We start from the raw sequence: 12,053 nt of genomic DNA, 5'->3' as shown, positions 1-12,053 counted from the left end.
TGATATTCAGGACCTGAAATCAGCTCTGGATCAAGTGGACATGATATATATCTACAGAACTCTCTACCCAAAAATGACAGAATATACGTTCTTCTCAGTACCACATGGTACTTACTCTAAAATTGATCATATAATCGAAAGTAAAACACTCCTCAGCAAATGCAAAAGAACTAAAATCATAACAAACAGTCTCTCAGACATGGCACAATCAAGAAAAAGAAATTCAATCAAAACCACATAACTACATGAAAATTAAACATCCTGTTCATGAATGACTCCTGGGTAAACCATGAAATTAAGACAGAAATCAAGAAGTTCTTTGAAACTAATGAGAGCAAAGAGATAGCATACCAGTATTTCTGGGACACAGCTGGGGCAATGTTGAGAAATTTATAACACTAAATGTCCACATCAAAAAGCTAGAAATATCCCAAGTTAGCATACTAACATTATAACTGAAAGAATTAGAGAACCAAGAGCAAACAAACCCCAAGGCTAGCAGAAGACAAGAAATAACCAAAGGTCAGAGCAGAACTGAAGGAGATGAAGACACAAAAAAATCCTTCAAGAAAATCAGCAAATCTAGGAGCTGTTTTTTTAAAATAAATAAATAAATAAAATAGAAGCACTGCTTGTCAGACTAATAAAGAAGAAAAGAAAGAAGAATCAAAGAAATACAATCAGAAATGATAAGGGGGATATCACCACTGACCCCACAGAAATACAAACAACCATCAGAGAATACTATAAACACTTCTATGCACATAAACTAGAAAATCTAGAAAAATGAATAAATTCCTGGACACATACACCCTGGCAAGACTGAACCAGGAAGAAATTGAATCCCTACATAGACCAATAACAAGTTCTGAAATTGAGGCAGTAAAAAATAGCCTACCAACCACAAAAAGCACAGGACCAGATAAATTTATAGCCGAATTCTGCCGCAGGTACAAAGAAGAGCTGGTAGCATTTCTACTGAAACTAGTCCAAAACAATGAAAAGGAGGGATTCATCCCTAACTCATTTTATGAGGACAGCATCATCCTGATACCAAACCCTGGCAGAGTTCAACAAATAAAACTTCAGGCCAATATCCCTGATGAATATCAATGCAAAAATCCTCAATAAATACCGGCAAACTGAATCCAGCAGCACATCAAAAGGCATATCCACCATGATCAGCTTGGTTTTCTCCCCATGGTTGGTTCAACATACCCAAATCAGTAAGTGTGATTCATCACATAAAACAGAACTAAAGACAAAACCACATCTTTCTTCAATAGATGAAGAAAAGACCTTTGATAAAGTTCAACATCGCTTCATGTTAAAAACTCTCAAACTAGGTATTGAAAGAACATACCTCAAAGTAATAAGAGCCATATATGACAGACCAACAGTTAATATTACACAGAATGGGCAAAAGCTGGAAGCATTCCCCTTGAAAACCAGCACAACACAAGGATCCCTTCTCTCACCACTCCTATTCAACATAGTATTGAAGTTCTGGCCAGGGCAATCAGGCGAAAGAAAGAAAGGGTATTCAAATAGGAAGGGAGGAAATCAAATTATCTTTGTTTGCAGATGACATGACCTTATGTATAGAAAACCCAATCTTCTCAGCCCAAAAGCTTCTTGAGCTGATAAGCAACTTTAGCAAAGTCTCAGGATACAAAATCAGTGTGCAAAAACCACTAGCATTCCTATACACCAGTAACAGGCAAATAGAGAGCCAAATCATGAACTAACTCCCATTCACAATTGCTACAAAGAGAATAAAATACAGCTAACAAGGGATGTGAAGGACCTCTTCAAGGAGAACTACAAACAACTGCTCAAAGAAATCAGAGAGGACACAAACAAATAAAAAAATTTTCATGCTCATGATAGGAAGAATCAATATTGTGAAAATGCCATACTTTCAAGGAGCGCTTGAAATCAGTGGGTTGGTTTTCTAGAGCTCCTGTAATAACACACCTCAGTTGGCTGGCTTAATACAACAGAAATTTATTTTCTCACAGCTGTGAAGGCTGGAAGTACAAACTCCAGATGTTAGCAGGATTAGTTTCTACTGGAGGCTTTGAGGGAGATTCTGTTCCATAGCTGTCTCCTGGATCCTGGTGGTTCTTGGCAACCCTTAGTGTCCCTTACCTTGTAGATACATCACTCCAATCTCTGCCTCCACTTTTACATGACACATTTTTCCGTGTGTGTGTGCCGTGTGTGTGTGTGTGTGTGTATGTGTGTTTTCTTAAGAACAGCAAACATTGGATTTGGGAGGGCCCACTCTAATCCACTATAAACTTCCCTTAGTTTGGTTACATCTACAAAGACCTTGTTTGCAAACTAGGTCACATCTGAGGTTCTGAGTGGACATGAATTTGTCAACTCAGTTGGTAACGGACCAGTCTGAGGGCAAGATAAGAGGTGAAACTAAGCAGGAAGGTTGAGTGCAGAGTTATGAGAGAAGTGTAGTCAGGGCTAAGATCTAAGCAACGCTGTTCTACTCCTTTAGAGGAGAAATTTTTCCGTCTTTTATCTTCCTTCAGCCACTCCTGTGACTACCTCATCCCAATCCCTCTCTGCTACTTCATAGTCCTTAAAGGTTAGAAGCATGAGCTCTGCACTTCTGTGTCTTTCATTTCTAGATCCTGGTTCTCTTGTTGGCCACATGCACTCAGGGACTTATTTCCCTCTACTTCAGTTTTCTCTGGAAAAATGGGATGACAACAATACCAGGTTCATATAGCCATTTTGATAACTGAGCAATGTAATATTTTATAAAGTGCTTGTCTCAAAGGAATAAAGTATAGATTCAGGTAACTTGCCTATTTTTAAATGAGTTGCCATTTTATTGATTTGACTTATTTTATGCTAATGTCAAGTGATACTTTGGCCTTCTCTTTAATTTCTATCTTTTATTTGCCCCACTGCCTCTTATAGATGGTACAATGGTAGAAAGTCCAGACTGTGTCCAGAGACGCAGCCAATCCTGCACATTGAGGAGGATGAATTAAGTTCCTTGACTGGGGCAATAGTTGTAGTTTCCCACATGCCAGGACACGGTCCCTAACAATGTCCCACAATGGTAGCTGCAGCATTCACTCAAACAAGACAGTGATGTCATGACATGAAATGGTCTCTCCTGGCTATGATCTACTGTTTGCAACTGGTATCATTTGGTTCTGGCATTTGTTGCTCACACTAACATATCAATGATAGGTCTATATATCATCCTTTGGTCAAGTGAAGGCCCAGTTGGGTCCTGGTCTCATTGGATGGTGCATTACAGGGTATAGCACTACATCCAAGACGTGCTTAGAGTGGCTTGCTACCTGTCAAACCCTCTGAGCCTCAGTTTCTTCAAATACAAATGGGGATGATATCTACCTCTTAAGACTGTGTATTAGGTTGTTCGGGCTGCCAGAACAAAATATCACAGACTAGTGGCTTAAACAACAGTTCTGAAGGCTGGAGGTCCAGAATCAAGGTCCTGTAAGGGTTGGATTCTGGTGAAGGCTCTCTTCCTGGCTTGCAGATGGTTGCCTTCTTGCTGTGTGTTCTCATGGCCTCTTCTCTGTGCACAGGTAGAAAAAGAGATCTCTGATGCCTCTTCCCCTGTTTGTAAAGACATCAGATTAAGGCCCAATAGATTAAGAGGCCTTATCAGATTAAGGGCCAATAGATTAAGAGGCCTTATCAGATTAAGGGCCAATAGATTAAGAGGCCTTATCAGATTAAGGGCCAATACTTCTGACCTCATTTAACCTTTATTACCTCCTTATAGACCCCATCTCAAATAGTCATATTAGAGGTTAGGGCTTCAACATATGAATTTGAAATACATAATAGGCCCAGTGCAGTGGCTCATACCTATAATCCCAGCACTTTGGAAGGCTGAGGTGGGTGATCACATGAGGTCAGGAGTTTGAGACCAGCCTGACCAATATGGTGAAACTTTGTCTCTACTAAAAATACAAAAATTAGCCAGGCATGGTTGTGCATGCCTGTAATCCCAGTTACTCAGGAGGCAGAGGTAAGAAAATCACTTGAACCCAGGAGGAGGAGGTTGCAGTGAGCTGAGATCGCATCATTGCACTCCAGCCTGGGCAATAAGAGCAAAACTCCATCTCAAAAAAACAAACAAAAAACAAAATACATAACAGTATTTTGAGGATGGCAGAACATAGATCATGCTCTGAAGATGGTAGCACTTTTGATGTGGGTCATAATGAGGTCAAGAAGGTTGCAGCAATCAAGCTGACGAAGGAAAATCTGAAGAGACTAAGACAAAGGTAAATCCCCTGATCTCTGGAGAAGGACTGAACGTCAACACCAGAACCCCTACTTGGCAGTATCCATGTTTTGCTGCACCTCTAGTTATACTTGAATTCACTGTTTAATAACTATCTGTGGTTTTCTTTTCTTGATGCCACCTTCTCCCTCTCTTCCTACTTTCAATCAGCCGCCAGATGTGCCTTACCTGCCTTCACGGCTATCTGTTTAGTTCAGACCTCCATCTTTGATGGCTTGGATTTGAAGAGTAGCTTCCTGTTTGATCTCTCATCTTTGTCCAGTCCAATCCACTCTCACACTACAGACAGGCCGATTGTGTAAAATGTAGACTAGATCCTGTCACTTTCCTACTTGAAGGGTTTCAGTGACTTCCTATTTTTAAGACAAATCCAAATTTGATAACAGGTTCACAGGGCCAACATTGTCTGCTCTAGCTCCTGCATGTCCCTCTGCCTGAGTGCCTGCCAACTCTACCTTTTTTTATCCTCTGACCCAGATGGCTCTGGGTCTCTGCCCATGCTGCTCTGCCTGCTCCGGTCTGCTCCCACACTCTTACACCAGACTCACTTTCCGGAGCTCAGGTTACAAGCCACACAATTTGGAAAACCTCTTTTTGGAGGTTGGGTGGGATCTAGCCCATGTGCTCACAGGTGCCTCTTCCTCCTCTGCTGACAGTTATTCCACTATACTGAAGTTGCCTGTAGTCTCCCACATTAGACACTAAGATCTGGGAGGCAGGGCAGCTGTGTCTGCAGTCTTACTGATTGTTGTATCCCCAGCACCCAGCACAGCACCTGACACATGGCAGATGTTCAATAAATGTTGGTTGAATGAATTATCATTTTAAAATCATTTTTAATATTTGTGAATGTATGTTCACAAGAGCCTTATTTACAATAGCTAAAAGATGGAAACAACTCAACAGCTCACTGATGGATGAATGGATAAACATAGTGTGCTATGGATATACATGAATATTATTTAGTCTTAGAAAGGAAAGAAATTCTGGCACACACTGCAACATAGAGGAATCTTGAGGATATTATGCTAAGTGAATTAAGCCAGGCAGTAAAGGAAAAACACTGTATGATTCCTCTTACGTGAGCTTCCTAGAGTCGTCAAATTCATGGAGATAGAGAGGTAAACAATGTTTGCCAAAGGCTGTGGGGAAGAGAGAATGGGGAGTTCATGTTTAATAGGTAGAGAGTTTCAGTTTGGGAAGGTGAAAATGTTCTAGAGGCATATGGTGGTGAATGTCATAGATCTGTAAACTTAAAAACGGGTAAGACGGTAAATTGTATGCTATGTGTATTTTACCACAATAAAAATGGCCACACTAAAAATATTGCTTATGATATTCCAAGTGAAAAAAATAAAACCTCCAGGTAGTACTGTAGAGAGAGAGAAATGGATCAGTGGGGTGTCTGCCGGTGACTGTGATCAAGATTCAGGAACCCATGGTGGGCAGGTCAGGTAAAGGCTCCTGCCTTAGTCAGGCTCATTGCCTCTGGACAGCCTCAGGTAACCCTCACACCTGCTCCAGACACTGCTTTTCATTTTTTAGTTTATTTCAATTGAGATATTTAAAATGAACATTCAGGTTTATAGGAAACTCTACCCTTACAGTATAGTCACTACGCTGTCTGCTAAGTAGGAGTGCATTGAAATAGGCTTCTCTGTAACTTCAGGAATGAAACATCATTAAGGCATCCAGCAGCAGACTGTTTCCAAAGATGTCAATACCTCTGTCTCCCACCTTGCAGGATTTTTGCAAGGAGACCTTGTCTTTCCTCCCATCAAGGGGTGGCATCTCTTTCTCTTCCCCTGAGTCTGAGATGGCAGAAGTGATGTTGTGTAGGCTTCCAAGGCAATGTCATGATAGTGTTTGTGCTCTCCAGGGGAGCCAGGTGCCATGCGATGAACAAGCTCAAGGTAAAAGACTGAATGAAGAGGCAGCACATGCGGTGAGGGAGGCCATGTGGGAAGCTGAACACTTGCTGTGTGAATGGCCTTCCAGCTCAGCCCAGCTGTCCTCCACCATGATTTCATGAGACAACCAGCCTGACGCCACGTGGGACAGAGCAGGCCAACCAGGTCCTACCCAGACCCAGAGAATCATTGGGTCATAATAATCATTGCTGTTCTAAGTCACAAGGTTTTGAAATGGCTTGATTTGCAGCAATAGATAACCAAAACCACATCTTCTGCCAAATTAAGCATGAAGAGTGTAGAATTGTATTATAGAGAGCTCTAGTGTAGAGCCCCCTCCAGTTTGTATTCACTGTAATACTATTAAATTAAAAGGAAAGAATCCACCTACAGCTCCCTCATCCCAATGCTTCACTTATTTTCCTTTTTTTCATTTCTAGCTTCTGGTGGTGAGCATACATAGATAAGCAATGTTGTGGTTATCAAGTACATAGCATTTTGCAGCTTTACCTCTTGGCTTTATAGCATTCAGTCACACATTCAACAAACACTTATTGAGATCTACTCTATGCTGGTCACTGAGAATTTAGAGCTAAATAAGTACATACCATTTTTTCACAATTTTTTTTTTTACCATACTTTACATAATCATTTCCTTGAAATTGCTTTTTGAGTTAAACACAAATTGAGCCAGGTGTTTGTCTTCGTAGAAATTTTAGCTCTAAAGAATTTATGGTAGATTATAATATGATCTATAGTATCAAACCATAAAATTAAAAGTATCAGAAAATAAAAATAAATATACCATGAACCTAGTCCAATAGAATTACTCTAACTAAATATGAAGCAATGAGATTTCAGCCAAGACAAACAAATAGTGAATTATTCTCATTGCTTGATTAAAGCATGCACATCATTCTCCTAATTGAAATGAAAATTCTGACCTCATCAAATAGTAGGAGTGCAAGGTGACTCCAAAGTGGAGAGGTGGAGGTAGCACGTGTGGGCAGGTATCTGCTCTTCAAAGGGCTTGACTGTGAAGAGGACAGAGTGTGTTGTGGTGGGGAGGGGCGGTTAGAAGGGAGACACTGTTAGGATGCAGAAGGCAAGGTCCCGTTGGAGAGTCAGTAACAGGATTCAGGGAGCAGAGGGGCTAACTCGTGGGGCAGGGTCCCTGAGATGGCCTGGGGATGGGATCGGGAACTCACACGGGAAGACTGGCCTCCCCCCATGCGAAGAGTCGCTGCCCTTCTGCCTTGTGACAAGAGGGAAGATAAACACAGATGAAAATAGGTTTGTGGATTTGGAAGGAAAACGAAGGTGTTTCCTGGCTAACAACGTCTATTTTTTTTCTGTTTAAAGTAGGAGATGAAGGGGAGTGTGGGAGAGAGGGGTTGGAGGTTTGAAAGGGATAGCAAAGGTTCCCATGCTCCTTTGTTGAATCTGCTAATGATCTATGCCGAGTTTAGACGGTTGGAAATCTGAACCCTGGAGCGGACTGAAGGAAAAAGATAGATTGGGCCATGGGTATCCCCAGGGCCTTGGCCCAATCTTCAGAGCAGTCTCCTGACCCCCATGAAAAGCTGCCATCTAAACTGCTGTAGACTTGGGCTGCAGATTCTCCTGCACCTGCTTTTCTGAGACTGGTGATTCATGGAGACCCTGGAGACAGGCAGAGGGTGCAGCCAATGGCACCCCTCCGTAAGAGTCTGAGGGGAGGAGAGGCAGTGGACTGGACGAGGATTTCTGTTGAGCATTTCTGTTGGGCGCGAGGCCTCATGGGAGAGGAGGGAACCCGCCAGGCTCAGAGCTGCAGCACTGGGGCAGGGACTCAGTGGGCCAGGCAGGATCCAGTCCCAGAGAAATGGGACAGCAGGGCTGTGTGGTGTCCAAAGGTGGAGAACTTTCATCAGAGGCTGAAACCTAGAGGAGGAAGAACCACATCATGGGAACACAAGGAGGGATATGGAGCTGAGAGCCTGTATGGGTCTAATCTTGAGCAGGCTTCTTGGCAGCCATTCTCCCTTTCTGACTCCGAATTTTCTGACTTTCCTTCCCTCCTAGGTGCTGTCAGAGTTCTCCTGGTCTGAGTGTGTTCCTCTCCTGAAAGTCTCAGGAGATGGCTGCAGGAGCAGTGGCTGGATCCATCCCTGTGCTGTGCTTGGACGGTGACAAATCTGCTGCTACACTGGGCAGTAGCAGTAGTTTGGCAGTGATTTGGCTTAATTGCCATGTGCGCAGCAGTGGTGCATGTGGTCAGCATCCCTGAACTCACATCCATGAAGATTTCTGGTGCCATGGCAACATCCCCTGCTGCTTTGAATGTGAAGAGCTTCAGCCATTTTTGATTCACCCCAAATTTGAAGAGCTTTAGCCATGTCTGGTCAAAGTCCCTTGTGCTCACAAGTCCAAACAACAGGACTCAGTAGGGAGCCCCCAAGAGTGGTAGACTTGGTAGACCTCTACGTGTAGACCTAGGCTGGCTGCAGCATACCTCAAGATAGATGGGTCAGTTCTGGGAGCAAGGCAGGATTCTAGGTACGGTGGAACTCAGTGGTGTGTTTCCACTGAACCTCATCCTCTCCTAGTGGCACTGGCCACACCATTCTCTTCCCACGGGGACTCATCCAGATTTATTTTAGTCCCCGTTGGAGATTCAAGCGAGGTGTTAAGACTGAGCCCACACCTAGGAGCTTGGGGAATCCCACAGGGCAGAACCAAGGTCAACCTACCCAGCAAGTCTGGCTAAGAATTTTCCTTTGGAGAAGAATTATCTTCTCTGTATTCAGGATTAGTGCTGGAGAAACCAGAGTACAATTAAATAACTCTCAAACTCTTAGTTCTAAGATTCTGAAAACTCTTCCAGATTTGAAGATACTGAAAGAAAGCTCAATGTCACAGTCTTCTGGTGAGGGCCAAATTACATAGTCTGTGTGAAAGAGCTCTGCAATGTTATCAACTGCATGCCACCCACCCATAGACAACCTTAGCATCACTATATGTAGAGAAAACTAGAACAGCAAGTGTTTGTTTGTTTGTTTTGAGACAGAGTCTCACTCTGTCACCCAGGCTGCAGTGCAGTAGCATGATCTCAGCTCACTGCAACCTCTGCCTCTCGGGTTCAAGCAGTTCCCCTGCCTCAGCCTCCTGTAGCTGGGACTACAGGCGCACGCCACCACTCCCAGCTAATTCTTGTAAATTTTAGTAGAGATGGGGTTTCACCATATTGGCCAGGCTGGTCTCAAACTCCTGACCTTGTGATCCACCCACCTCAGCCTCCCAAAGTGCTGGGATTACAGGCATGAGTCACTACGCCCAACTGCAAGTGTTTATTTTTTAAACGAGAAAACGAACTAAGGTAATCAGGAGTAGGCCCTGTCCCAGAGACAATATTTAGAGGGACACAAACATCATAGTATGAGGGAGAAAAGACTTTAAGAAGGGTGTTGCTCCTCCCAAACTTCAATTAGTTCAAAACTTGAAACTTGAAAGTCCTGTTAACAGGTAATGGTAGGTACTGTACATGAAGAAACCTGAGCAGAAGAGGATTGTCACACAGGACAAAGTGGGGGTGTAGACGGACATCTGCTTCCCCATGGCTGCCAATATTAGGCAGAGATAGAGGTTAGGGAAGCCATGGCTGCTGCAGCAGATTCTGGGTTGGTTCACCATAAGCAGGTGCTGAAACAGAAAGAACAGAAACACCCACCAGCTGCCAACCTGCAGGAGGAAGTAAAGGAGGTACAAAAGCAAGAGCATATGAAAGTTCAGGGTGGATTTCTTCAGAAAAGTGATGTGTTCCTGCATCACCACTATGGAGCCGCCCTCTTCACCTACCCCCAAATCCACTGACTTCCCCTTGACCTGTTTACGGTGAAACTGAGCCATGAAGAATTCCATAAGGAAGAGGAGGCCTATGAAGATGAAGATAAAGAAGTACAAAGTTCTTGTTATGGAATCTTAAAACCTTTTTTTTTTTTTTTTTTTTTCAAAACACACATTTGGATAGGGGCAAAGATGGGAATTAGAATGACGATGTTGCAAAGATAATATCGTCAGTCACCTCATCCTGTACTACGTATATTAACTCCAAAAGTAATTTAAGTGCCTATCCTGTGCCTGAGGATTAGGATCCTTCCAGGGAGTCGGGATGAGATGTACAGCAGGGGGCACCCAGGAACCCTGCCTTGCTGGGTACACTCTGTGCTGCCCAGGTGAACATGATATTCCCAGATCACCTAGTTGAATGTATTTGGGATTTTCCTCTAGCGTAGTCTTTGTCTTGAAGCTGACTGTGCCATAAAGACCACAAGATGGCACCCAGTGATTTTATGCTTCCTGTGTCCATGCCTTTGTCTAATCCTTTCCTTCTGAGTGCAGGCAGAGACTGTGACTTGCTTCTAACCAACAGGATATGGCAAAGGATGTCATTCCTGTGTTCCCAGTATGTTATGTAGAAGTCCACTTCAGCAGACCAGAGCAAAAGACTCTCCTCCACTGGCTTTGAAGAAGTAAGTTGCCATGTCATGAGAAGGCCAATGGCAAGGAAGTTCATGCAGCTTCTTATAGCTGAGAGTGATCACCAGCTAACAGCCAGGAGAAAAATGGGGATGATGGTCATAGAACTACAAAGGAATTGACTTCAGCCAATAACTTTAATGAACTTTGAAGTGGATTCTTCCCCAGTCAAGCCTGCAGATGAGTATACGCCTCCTGTGCCCATGCCTTTGTCTACTCCTTTCCTTTTGTGTGGGCAGAGACTGTGACTTGCTTCTAACCAATAGGATATGGCTAAGGATGTCTTTCCTTCACCATACAGCCTAGTGTATACCTTCATTATTGTTTGGTGAAACCATGGACAAAGGACCCATGCTTTGTCTTCCATATCAACTGTGAGATGATATATGAGTTGTTACAAGCTGCTAAGTTTTTGGAAATTTGTTACACAGCATTGGAAAACTAATGCACTGACTCTGGAGCCAGTACAATGGTACAAGAGTCAAGGGAAGCTGAGTAACCTCAGCATTAGGCATACATGGAGACAATTCTTGACTTCTTGCAGGATCTGGCCCAACCATACTTTAGGAGGTCTAAGTATGTTTTAGCAGAGAGTGCTTGAGACAGAGACCACTGCTGCTGTGGCTTCTGCCTCTTCTCCCTAGATAAGAAAGCTCCTGCATTCTCAGCCCTGGAAAAATGCTCATGGTTCTGAATAGATCCATCCTGTTTTGGATTTGGGCTCAGCAAGGTGGGACCTGAAGTCCCAGAACCATCAATTGCATATGCAATTACAAGTAAGTGACCTGATGGACTCCACAATCTCAGCAGGCACAAGGCTCAACAGTTGCTTGCTGCCACTTCAGCACTCATCCTAGGCTAGGCATCTTTGTGCACTGAGTAAGCTGCACACAACTATCTGAAGGACCCTGGGAGGCCTCTTTTTGAAACTCAGTTGGGTTTGTGGGAAGGCCAATACCCTGTGGGTGAAGTTCTACCCAATGAATGTCTGTAGTTCTGTAGAAGACAGGTTACCTCTCAGAGCTGTGGGACACTTTAGGCCTGAATCAGAGCCAAATGTTGCTATATACCTAATGCCTAGAATTAATTTTTGGTACATAATAGGGGCTCAATAAATATTTTGGGGGCACACAGACTGTAACCATAGGCTCTCAGAGAATCTTGATGTTTCTAGGGCTTGTAGGTCATGGTAATGCTATTCTCAGGCAAGTTCACTAAGAGTCAAACTCAAATGTCTTGTTTATATCACAAGTAAACCTTTCACAGTCACTCTCCCTGGGTTTTTCCTGGTTGCAGGCAATGGTTCCCAG

The 12,053-nt window shown here is 43.3% G+C and overlaps 2 long non-coding RNA genes across 2 annotated transcripts; one reads left to right on the top strand and one right to left on the bottom strand.

Moving 5' to 3' along the window:
• Window positions 1–1,996: 1,996 nt before the first annotated feature.
• On the bottom strand, window positions 1,997–7,979 carry LOC105484168 (uncharacterized). The gene is made up of 4 exons (XR_988799.2): window positions 7,855–7,979; window positions 7,170–7,259; window positions 4,484–4,668; window positions 1,997–3,618 (listed from the first exon to the last, which is right to left on the bottom strand). It is a non-coding gene; the product is annotated as an uncharacterized lncRNA (long non-coding RNA).
• Window positions 7,980–8,012: 33 nt separating this feature from the next.
• Window positions 8,013–10,211, top strand: LOC139356824 (uncharacterized). The gene is made up of 2 exons (XR_011609265.1): window positions 8,013–8,206; window positions 8,290–10,211. It is a non-coding gene; the product is annotated as an uncharacterized lncRNA (long non-coding RNA).
• The last annotated feature ends 1,842 nt before the right edge of the window (window positions 10,212–12,053 follow it).

This window comes from Macaca nemestrina, chromosome 10, assembly GCF_043159975.1.
Source record: "Macaca nemestrina isolate mMacNem1 chromosome 10, mMacNem.hap1, whole genome shotgun sequence".
In the NCBI taxonomy this organism is placed as follows: domain Eukaryota; kingdom Metazoa; phylum Chordata; class Mammalia; order Primates; family Cercopithecidae; genus Macaca; species Macaca nemestrina.
This window is presented reverse-complemented; position numbering and strand designations above follow the sequence as displayed.